At 37.6% G+C, this 19,057-nt stretch overlaps 1 protein-coding gene across 6 annotated transcripts in view; it reads left to right on the plus strand.

Annotated features, from left to right (window-relative positions):
- Positions 1 to 19,057, plus strand: part of PIK3CB (phosphatidylinositol-4,5-bisphosphate 3-kinase catalytic subunit beta) — a 281,740-nt gene that overhangs the window by 37,251 nt on the left and 225,432 nt on the right. The window contains exon 1 of one of the 6 annotated variants that reach the window (XM_037843936.1): positions 7,817 to 7,835. The exons of the other annotated variants lie outside the window; for them this stretch is intronic. The gene's annotated coding sequence lies outside the window, so the exon portion shown is untranslated. Of the gene's footprint in view, positions 1 to 7,816; positions 7,836 to 19,057 lie in introns of those variants that run through there. 6 annotated transcript variants of the gene reach the window in all.

Genomic DNA, 19,057 nt, shown 5'->3' on the forward strand with positions numbered 1-19,057 from the left:
CCCTGACACCTTCATTAGCACACACACAAAAATAACAAGAATAATAATTAGAGTGAAAAGAGCAATTGAAGTAAAAAAGAACACTGGGTACCTTTGTCTGTTTGTTTCCTTCCCCTACTTTTCTACACATCCATCCATAAACTAGACAAAGTGGTGTTTGGTCCTTATGGCTTTCCCAATCCCATTGTCACCCCTCATAAGCTACATTTTTATACAACTGTCTTCGAGATTCATGGGTTCTGGGTTGTAGTTTGATAGTTTCAGGTATCCACCACCAGCTACCCCAATTCTTTAGAACCTAAAAAGGGTTGTCTAAAGTGTGCATAAGAGTGCCCACCAGAGTGACCTCTCGGCTCCTTTTGGAATCTCTCTGCCACTGAAGCTTATTTCATTTCCTTTCACATCCCCCTTTTGGTCAAGAAGATGTTCTCCGTCCCACGGTGCCAGGTCTACATTCCTCCCTGGGAGTCATATTCCACGTTGCCAGGGAGATTCACTTCCCTGGGTGTCTGATCCCACGTAGGGGGGAGGGCAGTGATTTCACCTTTCAAGTTGGCTTAGCCAGAGAGAGAGGGCCACATCTGAGCAACAAAGAGGCATTCAGGAGGAGACTCTTAGGCACAAATACAGGGAGGCCTAGCCTCTCCTTTGCAGCAACCGTCTTCCCAAGGGTAAAACTTATGGTAGAGGGCTCAACCCATCAAACCACCAGTCCCCTATGTCTGTGGTCATGTTAGCAACCATGGAGGTGGGGTAGGCGTATACCCCTGCATTCTCCACAGGCTCCTCAAGGGGGCACTACATCTTTTTTTTTTTTTTTTTTTTTTTCCCTTGTTTGTCTTTTTTCTTTTTTTTTTTTTAACTTTCCCTTCTTTTTTCAAATCACCTGTATGAAAAAAAAAGTTAAAAAGAAAACAAACATACAATAAAAGAGCATTTCAAAGAGACCATAGCAAGGGAGTAAGAAAAAGACAACTAACCTAAGATAACTGCTTAACTTCCAACATGTTCCTACTTTACCCCAAGAAAGTTACATAATATAGCAACATTTCAGTGAACTTGTTCCTACTACAACCATCAGAAATTAACAGACCATAGTCATTTCTGGGCATCCCCAGAACGTTAAATAGCTTATCTGTTCTTCCTGGATTATTGTTCCCCCTTCCTTAATTGCTCTCTACTGCTAGTTCCCCTACATTCTACATTATAAACCATTTGTTTTACATTTTTCAAAGTTCACATTAGTGGTAGCATATAATATTTCTCTTTTTGTGCCTGGCTTATTTCGCTCAGCATTATGTCTTCAAGGTTCATCCATGTTGTCATATGTTTCACCAGATCGTTCCTTCTTACTGCCACGTAGTATTCCATCGTGTGTATATACCACATTTTATTTATCCACTCATCTGTTGAAGGACATTTGGGTTGTTTCCATCTCTTGGCAATTGTGAATAATGCTGCTATGAACATTGGCGTGCAGATATCTGTTCGTGTCACTGCTTTCCGATCTTCCGGGTATATACCGAGGAGTGCAATCGCTGGATCGAATGGTAGCTCTATATCTAGTTTTCTAAGGAACTGCCAGACTGACTTCCAGAGTGGCTGAACCATTATACAGTCCCACCAACAATGAATAAGAGTTCCAATTTCTCCACATCCCCTCCAGCATTTGTAGTTTCCTGTTTGTTTAATGGCAGCCATTCTAACCGGTGTTAGATGGTATCTCATTGTGGTCTTAATTTGCATCTCTCTAATAGCTAGTGAAGCTGAACATTTTTTCATGTGTTTCTTGGTCATTTGTATTTCCTCTTCAGAGAACTGTCTTTTCATATCTTTTGCCCATTTTATAATTGGGCTGTCTGTACTATTGTCATTGAGTTGTAGGATTTCTTTGTATATGCAAGATATCAGTCTTTTGTCAGATACATGGTTTCCAAAAATTTTTTCCCATTGAGTTGGCTGCCTCTTTACCTTTTTGAGAAATTCCTTTGAGGTGCAGAAACTTCTAAGCTTGAGGAGTTCCCATTTATCTATTTTCTCTTTTGTTGCTTGTGCTTTGGGTGTAAAGTCTAGGAAGTGGCCTCCTAATACAGGGTCTTGAAGATGTTTTCCTACATTATCTTCTAGGAGTTTTATGGTACTTTCTTTTATATTGAGATCTTTGGTCCATTTTGAGTTAATTTTTGTGTAGGGGGTGAGGTAGGGGTCCTCTTTCATTCTTTTGGATATGGATATCCAACTCTCCCAGCCCCATTTGTTGAAAAGACCATTATGGCTCAGTTCGGTGACTTTGGGGGCCTTATCAAAGATCAGTCGGCCATAGATCTGAGGGTCTATCTCTGAATTCTCAATTCGATTCCATTGATCTATATGTCTATCTTTGTGCCAGTACCATGCTGTCTTGGCAACTGTGGCTTTATAATAAGCTTCAAAGTCAGGGAGTGTAAGTCCTCCCACTTCGTTTTTCTTTTTTAGAGTGTCTTTAGCAATTCGAGGCATCTTCCCTTTCCAAATAAATTTGATAACTAGCTTTTCCAAGTCTGCAAAGTAGGTTGTTGGAATTTTGATTGGGATTGCATTGAATCTGTAGATGAGTTTGGGTAGAATTGACATCTTAATGACATTTAGCCTTCCTATCCATGAACATGGAATATTTTTCCATCTTTTAAGGTCCCCTTCTATTTCTTTTAGTAGAGTTATGTAGTTTTCTTTGTATAGGTCTTTTACATCTTTGGTTAAGTTTATTCCTAGGTACTTGATTTTTTTTAGTTGCTATTGAAAATGGTATCTTTTCCTTGAGTGTCTCTTCAGTTTGTTCATTTCTAGCATATAGAAACATTACTGACTTATGTGCATTAATCTTGTATCCCGCTACTTTGCTAAATTTGTTTATTAGCTCTAGTAGGTGTATCGTTGATTTCTCAGGGTTTTCTAGATATAAGATCATATCATCTGCAAACAATGACAGTTTTACTTCTTCTTTTCCAATTTGGATGCCTTTTATTTCTTTGTCTTGCCGGATTGCCCTGGCTAGCACTTCCAGCACAATGTTGAATAACAGTGGTGACAGCGGGCATCCTTGTCTTGTTCCTGATCTTAGAGGGAAGGCTTTCAGTCTCTCACCATTGAGTACTATGCTGGCTGTGGGTTTTTCATATATGCTCTTTATCATGTTGAGGAAGTTTCCTTCAATTCCTACCTTTTGAAGTGTTTTTATCAAAAAGGGATGTTGGATTTTGTCAAATGCTTTTTCAGCATCTATTGAGATGATCAATTGATTTTTCCCTTTCGAGTTTTTAATGTGTTGTAATACATTGATTGTTTTTCTGATGTTGAACCATCCTTGCATGCCTGGAATGAACCCCAGGTGTAGCAATATTAATCTCAGATAAAATGGACTTCAAATGCAGGGATGTTTTGAGAGACAAGGCCACTACATACTAATAAAACGGGCAATTCAGCAAGAAGAAATAACAATCGTAAATGTCTATGCACCCAACCAAGGTGCCACAAAATACATGAGAGAAACACTGGCAAAACTAAAGGAAGCAATTGATGTTTCCACAATAATTGTGGGAGACTTCAACACATCACTCTCTCCTATAGATAGATCAACCAGACAGAAGACCAATAAGGAAATTGAAAACCTAAACAATCTGATAAATGAATTAGATTTAACAGACATATACAGGACATTACATCCCAAATCACCAGGATACACATACTTTTCTAGTGCTCACGGAACTTTCTCCAGAATAGATCATATGCTGGGACATAAAACAAGCCTCAATAAATTTAAAAAGATTGAAATTATTCAAAGCACATTCTCTGACCACAATGGAATACAATTAGAAGTCAATAACCATCAGAGACTTAGAAAATTCACAAATACCTGGAGGTTAAACAACACACTCCTAAACAATCAGTGGGTTAAAGAAGAAATAGCAAGAGAAATTGCTAAATATATAGAGACGAATGAAAATGAGAACACAACATACCAAAACCTATGGGATGCAGCAGAAGCAGTGCTAAGGGGGAAATTTATAGCACCAAACGCATATATTAAAAAGGAAGAAAGAGCCAAAATCAAAGAACTAATGGATCAACTGAAGAAGGTAGAAAATGAACAGCAAACCAATCCTAAACCAAGTACAAGAAAAGAAATAACAAGGATTAAAGCAGAAATAAATAACATAGAGAACAAAAAAACAATAGAGAGGATAAATATCACCAAAAGTTGGTTCTTTGAGAAGATCAACAAGATTGACAAGCCCCTAGCTAGACTGACAAAATCAAAAAGAGAGAAGACCCATATATACAAAATAATGAATGAAAAAGGTAACATAACTGCAGATCCTGAAGAAATTAAAAAAATTATAAGAGGATATTATGAACAACTGTATGGCAACAAACTGGATAATGTAGAAGAAATGGACAATTTCCTGGAAACATATGAACAACCTAGACTGACCAGAGAAGAAATAGAAGACCTCAACCAACCCATCACAAGCAAAGAGATCCAATCAGTCATCAAAAATCTTCCCACAAATAAATGCCCAGGGCCAGATGGCTTCACAGGGGAATTCTACCAAACTTTCCAGAAAGAACTGACACCAATCTTACTCAAACTCTTTCAAAACATTGAAAAAAATGGAACACTACCTAACTCATTTTATGAAGCTAACATCAATCTAATACCAAAACCAGGCAAAGATGCTACAAAAAAGGAAAACTACCGGCCAATCTCCCTAATGAATATAGATGCAAAAATCCTCAACAAAATACTTGCAAATCGAATCCAAAGACACATTAAAAAAATCATACACCATGACCAAGTGGGGTTCATTCCAGGCATGCAAGGATGGTTCAACATCAGAAAAACAATCAATGTATTACAACACATTAAAAACTCGAAAGGGAAAAATCAATTGATCATCTCAATAGATGCTGAAAAAGCATTTGACAAAATCCAACATCCCTTTTTGATAAAAACACTTCAAACGGTAGGAATTGAAGGAAACTTCCTCAACATGATAAAGAGCATATATGAAAAACCCACAGCCAGCATAGTACTCAATGGTGAGAGACTGAAAGCCTTCCCTCTAAGATCAGGAACAAGACAAGGATGCCCGCTGTCACCACTGTTATTCAACATTGTGCTGGAAGTGCTAGCCAGGGCAATCCGGCAAGACAAAGAAATAAAAGGCATCCAAATTGGAAAAGAAGAAGTAAAACTGTCATTGTTTGCAGATGATATGATCTTATATCTAGAAAACCCTGAGAAATCAACGATACACCTACTAGAGCTAATAAACAAATTTAGCAAAGTAGCGGGATACAAGATTAATGCACATAAGTCAGTAATGTTTCTATATGCTAGAAATGAACAAACTGAAGAGACACTCAAGAAAAAGATACCATTTTCAATAGCAACTAAAAAAATCAAGTACCTAGGAATAAACTTAACCAAAGATGTGAAAGACCTATACAAAGAAAACTACATAACTCTACTAAAAGAAATAGAAGGGGACCTTAAAAGATGGAAAAATATTCCATGTTCATGGATAGGAAGACTAAATGTCATTAAGATGTCAATTCTACCCAAACTCATCTACAGATTCAATGCAATCCCAATCAAAATTCCAACAACCTACTTTGCAGACTTGGAAAAGCTAGTTATCAAATTTATTTGGAAAGGGAAGATGCCTCGAATTGCTAAAGACACTCTAAAAAAGAAAAACGAAGTGGGAGGACTTACACTCCCTGACTTTGAAGCTTATTATAAAGCCACAGTTGCCAAAACAGCATGGTACTGGCACAAAGATAGACATATAGATCAATGGAATCGAATTGAGAATTCGGAGACAGACCCTCAGATCTATGGCCGACTGATCTTTGATAAGGCCCCCAAAGTCACCGAACTGAGTCATAATGGTCTTTTCAACAAATGGGGCTGGGAGACTTGGATATCCATATCCAAAAGAATGAAAGAGGACCCCTAACTCACCCCCTACACAAAAATTAACTCAAAATGGACCAAAGATCTCAATATAAAAGAAAGTACCATAAACCTCCTAGAAGATAATGTAGGAAAACATCTTCAAGACCTTGTATTAGGCGGACACTTCCTAGACTTTACACCCAAAGCACAAGCAACAGAAGAGAAAATAGATAAATGGGAACTCCTCAAGCTTAGAAGTTTCTGCACCTCAAAGGAATTTCTCAAAAAGGTAAAGAGGCAGCCAACTCAATGGGAAAAAATTTTTGGAAACCATGTATCTGACAAAAGACTGATATCTTGCATATATAAAGAAATCCTACAACTCAATGACAATAGTACAGTCGGCCCAATTATAAAATGGGCAAAAGATATGAAAAGACAGTTCTCTGAAGAGGAAATACAAATGGCCAAGAAACACATGAAAAAATGTTCAGCTTCACTAGCTATTAGAGAGATGCAAATTAAGACCACAATGAGATACCATCTAACACCGGTTAGAATGGCTGCCATTAAACAAACAGGAAACTACAAATGCTGGAGGGGTTGTGGAGAAATTGGAACTCTTATTCACTGTTGTTGGGACTGTATAATGGTTCAGCCACTCTGGAAGTCAGTCTGGCAGTTCCTTAGAAAACTAGATATAGAGTTACCATTCGATCCAGTGATTGCACTTCTCGGTATATACCCGGAAGATCGGAAAGCAGTGACACGAACAGATATCTGCACGCCAATGTTCATAGCAGCATTATTCACAATTGCCAAGAGATGGAAACAACCCAAATGTCCTTCAACAGATGAGTGGATAAATAAAATGTGGTATATACACACGATGGAATACTACGCGGCAGTAAGAAGGAACGATCTGGTGAAACATATGACAACATGGATGAACCTTGAAGACATAATGCTGAGCGAAATAAGCCAGGCACAAAAAGAGAAATATTATATGCTACCACTAATGTGAACTTTGAAAAATGTAAAACAAATGGCTTATAATGTAGAATGTAGGGGAACTAGCAATAGAGAGCAATTAAGGAAGGGGGAACAATAATCCAAGAAGAACAGATAAGCTATTTAATGTTCTGGGGATGCCCAGGAATGACTATGGTCTGTTAATTTCTGATGGATATAGTAGGAGCAAGTTCACAGAAATGTTGCTATATTATGTAACTTTCTTGGGGTAAAGTAGGAACATGTTGGAAGTAAAGCAGTTATCTTAGGTTAGTTGTCTTTTTCTTACTCCCTTGTTATGGTCTGTTTGAAATGTTCTTTTATTGTATGTTTGTTTTCTTTTTAACTTTTTTTTCATACAGTTGATTTAAAAAAGAAGGGAAAGTTAAAAAAAAAAAAAAAAGAAAAACAAGGAAAAAAAAAAGATGTAGTTCCCCCTTGAGGAGCCTGTGGAGAATGCAGGGGTATACGCCTACCCCACCTCCATGGTTGCTAACATGACCACAGACATAGGGGACTGGTGGTTTGATGGGTTGAGCCCTCTACCACAGGTTTTACCCTTGGGAAGACGGTTGCTGCAAAGGAGAGGCTAGGCCTCCCTATGGTTGTGCCTAAGAGCCTCCTCCCGAATGCCTCTTTGTTGCTCAGATGTGGCCCTGTCTCTCTAGCTAAGCCAACTTGAAAGGTGAAATCACTGCCTTCCCCCCTACGTGGGATCAGACACCCAGGGGAGTGAATCTCCCTGGCAACGTGGAATATGACTCCCGGGAAGGAATGTAGACCTGGCATCGTGGGACGGAGAGCATCTTCTTGACCATAAGGGGGATGTGAAAGGAAATGAAATAAGCTTCAGTGGCAGAGAGATTCCAAAAGGAGCCGAGAGGTCACTCTGGTGGGCACTCTTACGCACACTTTAGACAACCCTTTTTAGGTTGTAGAGAATTGGGATAGCTGGTGGTGGATACCTGTAACTATCAAACTACAAGTCAGAACCCATGAATCTCGAAGACAGTTGTATGAAAATGTAGCTTATGAGGGGTGACAATGGGATTAGGAAAGCCATAAGGACCACACTCCAGTTTGTCTACTTTATGGATGGATGAGTAGAAAAATAGGGGAAGGAAACAAACAAAGGTACCCAGTGTTCTTTTTTACTTCAATTGCTCTTTTTCACTCTAATTATTATTCTTGTTATTTTTGTGTGTGTGCTAATGAAGGTGTCAGGGATTGATTTTGGTGATGAATGTACAACTATATAATGGTACTGTGAACAATCGAAAGTACGATTTGTTTTGTATGACTACGTGGTATGTGAATATATCTGAATAAAATGAAGATTAAAAAAAAAAGTACAATCAGTGATTAAGACAGATATTGATGAAATGCTTGTAAAATTTTCAGGTGACATAACTGGGAGTTATAGCTGGGATGAATTCCCCATGTTCAATAATAAATTTCAAGTTCTGAAAGAGTTCAACAGACCAGCCTATAACTAAAAATTTAACATAGCCAAAGCTATGTTTTGATTTTAAAATTCTAAAGGTCATTTTCTCAAACATGCCTGAGAGACTTTTCTTTCTTTTTCTTCTTTCCCTCCCTCCCTCCCATGTCTTTCCAATTTTGTTTTTCTGTTTCTGCATATATACCTATATTTTTATACTCTCCACTCTTTGCTGCCCACCCTGGTCCTGTATGTTAGTTTGTCTTTATGAGTTTACATACAGGCATACCTCATTTTATTGCACTTCACAGATACTGTATTTTTTAAAAATTGAAGGTTTGTGGCAACCCTGCATCAAACACATTTATCAGTGCCATTTTTCCAACAGCATGTGCTCACTTTGTGTCTCTGTGTTACGTTACGGTAATTCTTGCATTATTTCCAACTTTTTCATTATTATTATATCTGTCATGGTGATCTGTGATCTTTGATTTTTGACATTGTTATTGTAATTGCCATGAACCCTACCCAGATAAGATGGTGAACATATTTGATAAATGTTGTGTGTGTTCTGAGTGCCTTACTGACCGGCTTTTCCCCTGTCTCTCTCCCTCTTTATGGGCCTCTCTATTCAGAGAAACACAACAATATTGAAATTAGGTCAGTTAATAACTCTACAGTGGCCTCTTAAGTGTTCAAGTGAAAGGGAGAGTTGCATGTCTCTCAGTTGAAATCAAAAGCTGAAAACGACTAGGCTTAGTGAGGAAAGCATGTCGAAAGTCAAGACAGGCCAAAAGCTAGGCCTCTTGCACTGAACCGCCAAGTAGTGAATGCAGACGAAAAGTTCTTGAAGGAAATTAAGTGCTGCTCCAGCGAACAAACGAATGATAAAAAAGCGACACAGCCTTATTGCTTATATGGAGAAAGTTTTAGTGGTCTGGATAGAAGATCAAACCAGCCACAACATTCCCTTAAGCGAAAGACTCATCTAGAGCAAGGCCCTAACTTTCTTCAATTCTGTGAAGGCTGAGAGAGGTGAGGAAGCTACAGAAGAAATGTTTGAATCTAGCAGAGGTTGGTTCATGAGGTTTAAGGAAAGAAGCTGTTTCCATAACATAAAAGCACAAGGTGAATCAACAAGTGCTGATGTAGAAGCTGCAGCAAATTATCTGAAGATCTAGCTAAGATATTTGATGAAGATGGCTACACTAAACAACAGATTTTCAATGACGATGAAACAACTTTCTTTTAAAAGAAGATGCCATCTGGGACTTCATAGCTAGAGAGAAGTCAGTGTCTGGCTTCAAAGGAGAGGCTAACTCTCATTAGGGCTAATGCAGCTGATGACTTTAAGTTGAAGCCAATCATCTGAAAATCCTAGGGCCCTTAAGAGTGATGCTAAATCTACTCTACCTGTGCTCTATACATGGAACATTAAAGCCTAGATGATAGTACTTCTGTTTACAACATGGTTTACTGAATATTTTAGTATTGAGACCTATTGCTTAGAAAAAAAGATTCCTTTCAGATTATTACTGCTCATTGACAATGCACCTGATTACCCAAGAGCTCTGATGTAGATGTACAATGAGATGAATGTTGTTTTCATGCCTGCTAACACAACATCCATTCTGCAGCCCATAGATCAAGGAGTCATTTCAACTTTCAAGTCTTAATATTTAAGAAATACATTTCATAAGGCTATAGCTGCCATAGATCATGGTTACTCTGATGGCCATTAAGAACATTTGTGATTCATGGGAGGAGGTCATAACATCAACAGGAATTTGGAAGAAGTTGATTCCATCACTCATGGATGAATTTGAAGAGTTCAAGACTTCATTGGAGGAAGTAACTGCTTATCTGGTAGAAATAACAAGAGAATTAGAAGTGGAGCCTGAAGATGTGACTGAATTGCTGTAATCTCATGATAAAACTTGAACAGGTGTGGAATTGTTTCTTATGGATGAGGAAAAAAAAGTGGTTTCTTGAGATGGAAACATTTCCTGGTGAAGATGCTGTGAACTGGTTGAAACAACAGCAAAGGATTTAGAATATTCCATATATTTAGTTGATAAAGCAGCGGCAGGGTTTGAGAGGATTGACTCCAATTTTGAAAGAAGTTTTACAGTGGGTAAAATGCTATCAAACAGTGTTGAATGCTACAGAGAAATCTTTTGTGAAAGGTTAAGTCAATTGATGTAGCAAACTTCATTGTTGTCTTATTTTAAGAAATTGGTATAGGTATCCCACCCTTCAGTAATCACCACCCTGATCCAGCCATCAACATCAAGGCAAGACCCTCCAGCAGCATAAAAATTATGAATCACTGAGGGCTCAGATGATGGTTAGCATTTTTTAACAATGAAGTATTTTTTAAATTAAGGTATGTACATTGTTTTTTAGACATAATGCCATTGCACACTCAATAGACTATAGTATAGTGTAAACATAACTTTTATTTATATGCAGTGGGAAACCAAAAAATTCATGTGACTCACTTTATTGCGATATTGGCTTTGTTGTGGTGGTTTGGAGCCAAACCTGCAATATATCTGAGGTGTACCTCCATTCTTTGATGTTTTCTTTGTGGTTACAGTGGTGCTTGAATTTAATACCATATGTCTGCAACACTCTTGGCTGCTTTCATGGCAGTTTAACTTCAATAGCATATACAAACTATGTTTCCATACTCCTCCACCCCCCTCCTTTAAGTGTTTCTTGTCACAGATTACATATTTATACATTACAAGTCCGGAACCATTGAGTTATTATTACATTTGACATTTTATCATTACATTTTATGAATTTGCCTTTTAGATTCTATAGGAAGTAAAAAAATGGAGTTACAAATAAACAATATACTAGTACTGGTATTTATATTTAGCCATGTTATTTTCTTTACCAGAGATCTTTATTTTATCATGTGGCATCCGTCAGTTGTCTGGTATCCTTTCTTTTCAATCTGTAGAAGTCTCTTTAACATTTCTGTTAGGACTGATCTAATTGTGATGAAGTCCTTCAGCTTTTGATGATCTGGGAATTTTTTGATCCTACCTTAATTTTTTTTTTTTTTTAATTCTGATTGTTCACATACCATACAATTATCCAAAGATCTAAAGTGTGCAGTCAGTTGCCCCCGGTACCATCATACAGCTGTGTGCCCATCACCACAATTAATTTTTGTTCAATTTTGAGAACATTTTCATTACTCCAGAAAAGAAATAAAGACAAAGAAGGGGAAAAAAAAAAGAGAAGAAAAGTAAAGGAAACTCAAATCCTCCCATATCCCTAACCACTCTCCTCGATTGTTGACTCATAGTGTTGGTATAGTGCATTTGTTACTGTTAATGAAAGAATGTTGAAATACTACTAACTACTAATATATAGTTACCTATAGGTATATATTTTTTCCCTATATGCCCCTCTATTATTAATTTCTAGTTGTAGTGTTATACATTTGTTCTGGTTCATGAAAGAGATTTCTAATATTTGTACAGTTAGTCTTGGACATTGCCCACCAAAAGTTTACTGTTTTATACATTCCCATCTTGTAACCTCCAGCTTTCCTTCTGTTGACATACATGACTCTGAGCTTCCCCTTTCTACCACATTCACTCACCACTCAGCACTGTTAGTTATTCTCACAACGTGCTACCATCACCTCTGTTTATTTCCAAACATTTAATTAAGTTCATCCTAGTTGAACATTCTGCTCCTATTAAGCTACTGCTCCCCATTCTTTAGCCTCGTTCTATATCTTGGTAACTTATATTTCAAGTCTATGAGTTTACATATTACAATTAGTTCATATTAGTGAGACCCTGCAATATTTGTCCTTATGTGTCTGGCTTACTTCACTCAGTATATTGCCCTCAGGGTTTCATCATCAACCCATTTTTTTTTTAAGGTGGTTTTGTTCACATGCCATACATTCCATCCTAAGTAAACAATTGATGGTTCCCTGTATAGTCATATATTTATGTGTTCACCACCCTCACCAGTATCTATATAAGGACATCTACATTTCTTTCAGAAAGGAGGAGGAAAAGTCAAAGAAGGTAGAGAGGCAAAAGAAGAAGAAAAAAGAGAGAGAGAGAGAAAAAAAAAAAACATGACAGCTAGGAAACAGCAAAAGGAAAGATAATCTTAGATCAAAGTAGGATAAAGAGTCAGACAATACTACCAATGCCGAAAGTCTCACATCCCTCCCCTATGCCCCCCTTATCTGCATTTACGTTGGTATATTGCCTTTGTTACATTAAAGGAAGCATAATACAATGATTCTGTTAATTATAGTCTCTAGTTTACGTTGATTGTATTTTTCCTATTTTTAACAACTTTTAAGGTTGACATTCGTTTGTCCTCCCTCGTGAAAAAACATATTTGTACATTTTATCACAATTGTTGAACACTCTAGGTTTCATTGAGTTATACAGTCCCAGTCTTTATCTTTCCTCTTTTCTTTTGGTGTCCCAATGCCCCTAACCTTCCTATTTCAACCATATTCATTGTTATCTTTGTTCAGTGTACTTACATTGCTATGCTACCATCACCCAAAATTGTGTTCCAAACCTCTCACTTCTGTCTTTTCCTATCAGTCTGTATTGCTCCCTTTAGTATTTCATGTAGGGCAGGTATCTTGTTCACAGACTCTCTCATTGTCTGTTTGTCAGAGAATATTTTGAACTCTGCCTCATATTTGAAGGACAGTTTTGCCGGATACAGGTTTCTTGGTTGGCAGTTTTTCTCTTTCAGTATCTTAAATATATCACACCACTTCCTTCTTGCCTCCATGGTTTCTGCTGAGAAATTTGCACATAGTCTTATCGAGCTTCCTTTGTATGTAATGGATTGCTTTTCTCTTGCTGCTTTCAGGATTCTCTCTTTATCTTTGATGTTTGATAATCTGATTTATTAAGTGTCTTGGCATAGGCCTATTCATATCTCTTCTGTTTGGAGTACGCTGTGCTTCTTGGATCTGTAATTTGATGTCTTTCATAAGAGATGGGAAATTTTCATTGACTATTTCCTCTATTATTGCTTCTGCCCCCTTTCCCTTCTCTTCTCCTTCTGGGACACCAATGGTATGTACATTCTTGTATTTCCTTAAATTCCCGGAGATGTTGCTCATATTTTTCTATTCTTTTATCTATTCTTTTGTGTGTAGGCTTTCAGGTGCATTATCCTCCAGTTCCTGAGTGTTTTCTTCTGCCTCTTGAGATCTGCTGTGTTATGTTTCCATTGTGTCTTTCATCTCTTCTGTTGTGCCTTTCATTTCCATAGATTCTGCCAGTTGTTTTTTCAGACTTTCAGTTTCTGCCTTATGTATGCCCAATATTTTCTTTATAGCCTTTATCTCTTTTGCCATAACTTCTTTAAACTTTTTGAATTGATTTAGCATTAGTTGTTTACTTGTAGCTCAGTTGACATGTAAGTTTGTTCTTTGACTGGGCTGTAACTGTTTTTCTTAGTGTAGGTTGTAGTTTTCTGTTGTCTACGCATTTGGCCTCCTCGGCCACCCCAATCAGGTTTTCCCAGACGAGAACAGGCTCAGGTCCCAGAAGGAGGTAATATTCAGTATCTGGTTTCCCTGATTGTGTGTCTTAGAGGATTGACACACCCTGTGCTTTTCTGCCCAGCAGGTGCGCCTGTCAGCCTGTCACTCCAGACTGGTGTAAGGAGGTGTGGCCTGTGTGTCTCCTTCCCCAGGTTTTGGGGTCTGGTTCTGAATGTCAGGTGGGTAATAGAGCTGGACCCCACCTCTTTCCTCTTGGGAAGATATGCCCCCTAGAGAGGGATCATTTGCATGTAAATACATTCTTTGTTTCTTTGTGCTATTTCCACCCTTTTCTGGGTCAGAGTGGTGCAAGTTTAAAATGGCTGAGGCTTTCTCTACTGTAGAGCACTGCAAGCCGAAAACAGTTGAGGCTTTCTCCACTGAGCTGCCCAGGTTGAGAGAGAGAGAAAGGGACAGAAAGCCCCCATATTCACCCATTGGCCAGAGATAGCACCCAATCCTTTGTGCTCCCCATCCTGAAACACATACGTCCCCTGGCTCTCCAAGGTCATTTGTCACCAAAAGCCTCTGTCTGCTTGTTGGGATTTCACAGTCTCTGTTGAGCGATTAACATTAAAACCCCAGTTGGAGCTGGGCTGAGGTATATTCAGATGTTCAGAGAGTGCTGCTCTCTATCACAGTGAGGCTTTGTAGTTCAGGCTTCTGTGAGGGAGGGGGCTCTCGGTGTGGGTCTGCAGTTTTTACTTACATAGTTTATGCAGCAGTCTTGGGCATTCCTCCCAATTTAGGTTGGTGTCTGATGACTGGACAGTCGCATTTGTCTCCCTGCAGTTATTCCAGGTTAATTACTAGTTGTTCCTGTTGTTTGTGAGTTGTTCCAGGGGGACTGACTAGCTTCCATTCCTCTGTATGCCGCCATGTTAGCTCCTCCCCCACCTTCATTTTTGGAAGATAGTTTTGCTGGATTTAGAATTCTTGGTTGAAAATTTTTACAATCATTTTGAAGGTTTTCGATACCTATTACCAATTTGTGGGTATGCAGAGATAAAGAAGACATAATGCTAACCAAGCAGCTCACAGTTTTAATGGGGGAGAGAGAGAGACCACATAAATGATATTTATTATAGTGTAATAAATGTGATATGGTTATGTAGAAGGCTGGCATAGGAGGGGGAGTATACAATATAAATGTTCTGATGAAGGAAGGTGGCAGACTGACTATTACCCTTGTCAATTTTTGGAACATGGTGTTCACCATTTTTGAATTACAGAGTGGAGTCAGAGGAGGGTGAGGAAGATGAAGCTCATGTCATTAAGAAACTTAAGTAAACGATTAGGACATTCAGGTTCATGAAATAGCTGGAGAGATGACTTTTGCTGTAGGGATTTCTTCTTAATTTGTTTTATTTCAGAGGGGATATGTGAGAAATGGGTAGCAGTTTCATGTAGGCAGCACTGCTTAATACAAGTACATCACTGCAATAGCAGTCTCTTGGTAGTGTGAACTTCTAGACTGGATGTTTTGAAGTAGAAGCTGGAGTTATGGAGGGAGAAGGAAATTAGTATGTATTGTGCCATGCATGATAGATAGTTCTAACCTAGAGAAATAATAAACAGCTCTTATAGTCCATCTGGATAAAGGTATTCTAAGACCAATTGTTTTTTCCTTCATCTATTTCTTTACTCAGTAGTCTTGATTCAGTTTTGCTTCTGCATCTCAGGTACTAGGTATATATGAAAAAATTATGTTATTCTCTCTTTTTTCTATCTAGGTATTTATACCTTTTTTTCTATTTCTTTATTTGTAGTTATGTTTTCACTATATACTTATTGGCTATTATCTGTGAAATCTTCTCTTTCCTTTTTAAACTCCATTAATAAATGTGTTTTGCTGATGTGCTGGTTTGAATGTATTATGTCCCCCAGAAAAAGCCATGTTCTTTGATGCAGTCTTGTGGGGCAGACATTTTGGTGCTGATTAGATTTGCATGGAAATGTGCCCCACCCAACTGTAGGTGATAGCTCTAATGAGCTATTTCCATGGAGGTCTGGCCCCACCCATTCAGGGTGGGCCTTGATCAGTGGAGCCATATAAATGAGCTGACAGGCAGAGGGAACTCAGTGCAGCTGTGAGTGACATTTTGTCAGCCAAGAGGGACACTTTGAAGAAAGCACAGGAGCTGCAGATGAGAGACAGTTTGAAGATGGCTGTTGAAAGCAGACTCTTGCTCCAGAGAAGCTAAGAGAGGACAAATACCCCAAGTGCAACTAAGAGTGACATTTTTGAGGAACTGTAGCCTAGAGAGGAACATCCTGGGACAAAGCCATTTTGAAACAAGCACTTTGGAGCAGACGCCAGCCACGTGCCTTCCCAACTAACAGAGATTTTCTGAACACCATTGGCCATCCTCCAGTGAAGGTACCCGATTGCTGATGTGTTACCTTGGACACTTTAGGGCCTTTAAACTGTAACTGTGTAACTAAATAAACCCCCTTTTATAAAAGCCAATCCATCTCTTGTGTTTTGCATTCTGGCAGCATTGGCAAACTAGAACAGCTAACAAAGCATGAGAGCTGATAATGAGTTTTATCCATGCCCTAGGTTTCCTTCTTCATATAACCTGATTTGCTGCTTATTTATTAGAGGGTATAGTTAGGGAAAATATATGAATCTTAAAGCAAACCGTTTAGCTATTTGTTAATATCATTGGCAAATACTTTATTTTAAAAGGAGTTTGAAACTATGTAATTAGCTGAAGCTTGGGGATTTTATTTTTCATTTTTTTCTTTATCCTTATTGTTTTTCATTTATTTGAGCTAATAAATATTGTCTAGAATGTCTACATGTGAACTTAAATTAAGGGGAAAGGTGGTCAGACATAGAATTGGAATGTTCAAAAAGAGACAGTTTCGTATTGAGAGGATTCTTACCCTGGAAACTCAGTGCCCACAAAGAGTTTCGGAGGGCACTTTGAGTTGCCTTACTTTAATTTCAGGTATTTAGTAGTGTGTATGTTTTAAAGATTGATCTCTCAGTTTATCAGCAGGCTTTAAAGAACATGTTGCTCTCGTGCATTATGTTTTTAAAAAGAGATCAGTTCCTAAGTTACTTTGTTTTTTGTCCCTGATGACCTTTTTCATGAATATATAGTTTTTAAAAAAATGTATTTTTAAGATCTTTTTCATGAGCATGAGCAGTATATCTATAGTCAGATTATGTCCCTATGTTTAATTTTCAGGAGATAGAGCTGGTAGGCTAACAATTTATGAACAGGCTTAATAGTCTTGATGTATCACGTAACCTCTAGAGCAGTGCTACTCAGAAGCGTGAATCCAAGGCTGACTGCTATGTCCATGGTGACATCCTAAGAGCTTGAGCCTAGAGGGTTTGCTTCTGTTGAATTTAATAAAAAAATAAGTGACCTTGTATTTTGTATGTTTTTATTAATTTTTAAAATTGTAGTTTAGAAAAGTATTCGTTTGTAACAATTGGGAAATAGAAAAAAAACAAACTCTAGTTCTCTATCAAAAGATAGTTGGAGAAGCACAGAGGACTGTCAGATATCCAAGTTTCAACTTCAGAAAGCCTCCAACCCAGTGGATTTGGGCTTTCCTATATGTATATTTGTAAATTGAAGTTTTTATTGAAATAATTACAGATTCACAGGCAGTTGTAAGAAACAAACCAAATAAATGTTCTCAAATTGACTGTGGTGATGATTACACAAGTCTGTGAATATACTAAAACCATTGAATTGTACACTTTCAATGGGTAAATTGTATGATATGTGAGTTATATCTCACTAAAACTATTAAAAATAGAAAAAATAATACACACAGATCCATTGTATACTACTTTGCTTGGTTTCTCCCTATAGTAACATTTTGTAAAACTGTATTTTAATATTACAAGCAGGATATAGACATTTATATAATCCATCAGTATTATTTGTATTTTCTGTTTTAGTTGTATTCATTTATGTATGTGTGAGCATGCGAATGTGTTTGATGCAGTTTTATCACCTGTATAGATTCGCGTATCTACCACCGCAGTCAAGATAACTGTACAGTTCCAACACTTGAAGGATCTTCCAGTTGTCCTTTTATAACCACACCCACCTCACTTCCCCACCTCTCAGACCCTCCCAGCCACTCCATCTCTAACCCCTGGAAGCCACTGAATGCCATCCATTTTGTCATTTCAAAACTGTTGTATGAATGGAGTATATAACATTTTTAACTTTAAAAAATAATTTGGTAACATACATATAGTACACAATTTCCCACTTTAACTTTTTTTTTCTTTAGTGCAAATTTAGTTAGATATATTCATACACCATACAGAGCATCCAAAGTATATAATCAGTGGCTCACAGTATCATCACATAGTTGTGCATATATCACCATGATCAATTTTAGAACATTTTCATTACTCCAGAATAGAAATAAAAATAAAAAAGAAAACCCAAATCTGCCCATTCCCCTTATCCCCCTATTATTGACCCATAATATTGATGTAGTATATTTGTTACTGTTGATGAAAGAATATTAAGATATTACTCTTAACTATAGTCTGTAGTTTGCATTAGGTACATTTCCCCCATATAACCCTTCTATTATTTACTCATTGTAATAGTGTCATACGTATGTTTTAGTTCATGAAAGAACTTATCCATATGTGTACAGTTAATCACAGTCATTGTCCACCACAAGTTTCACTGTGTTATACAGTCCCATGTTTTAACCTCCACCTTTCCTTCTGGTGACATACACGACTCTAAACTTCCCCTTTTCCACCATATTCACACACAATTCATTACTGTTAGGTATTCTCACAATAATGTGCTACTGTCACCTCTATCCTTTTCCAAATGTTAAAGTTTGATGTAGTTAAACATTCTGCACATAATCATTCTTAATTTAATTATTTAATAAGCATTCTCTCCCCATTCTTTAGCCTCATTCTATATCCTGGTAACCTATATTCTGTATTTTATGTCTATGAGTTTACATATTATATTTAACTCATTAGTGAGATCATGAAATTTGTCCTTTTGTGTATGACTTATTTTACTTAACATAATGTCCTCAAGGTTCATCCATGTCCACTTTAACCATTTTTAATATACACTTCAAGGCTATC

This window comes from Choloepus didactylus, chromosome 1 (genome assembly GCF_015220235.1).
Source record: "Choloepus didactylus isolate mChoDid1 chromosome 1, mChoDid1.pri, whole genome shotgun sequence".
Lineage (NCBI taxonomy): Eukaryota > Metazoa > Chordata > Mammalia > Pilosa > Megalonychidae > Choloepus > Choloepus didactylus.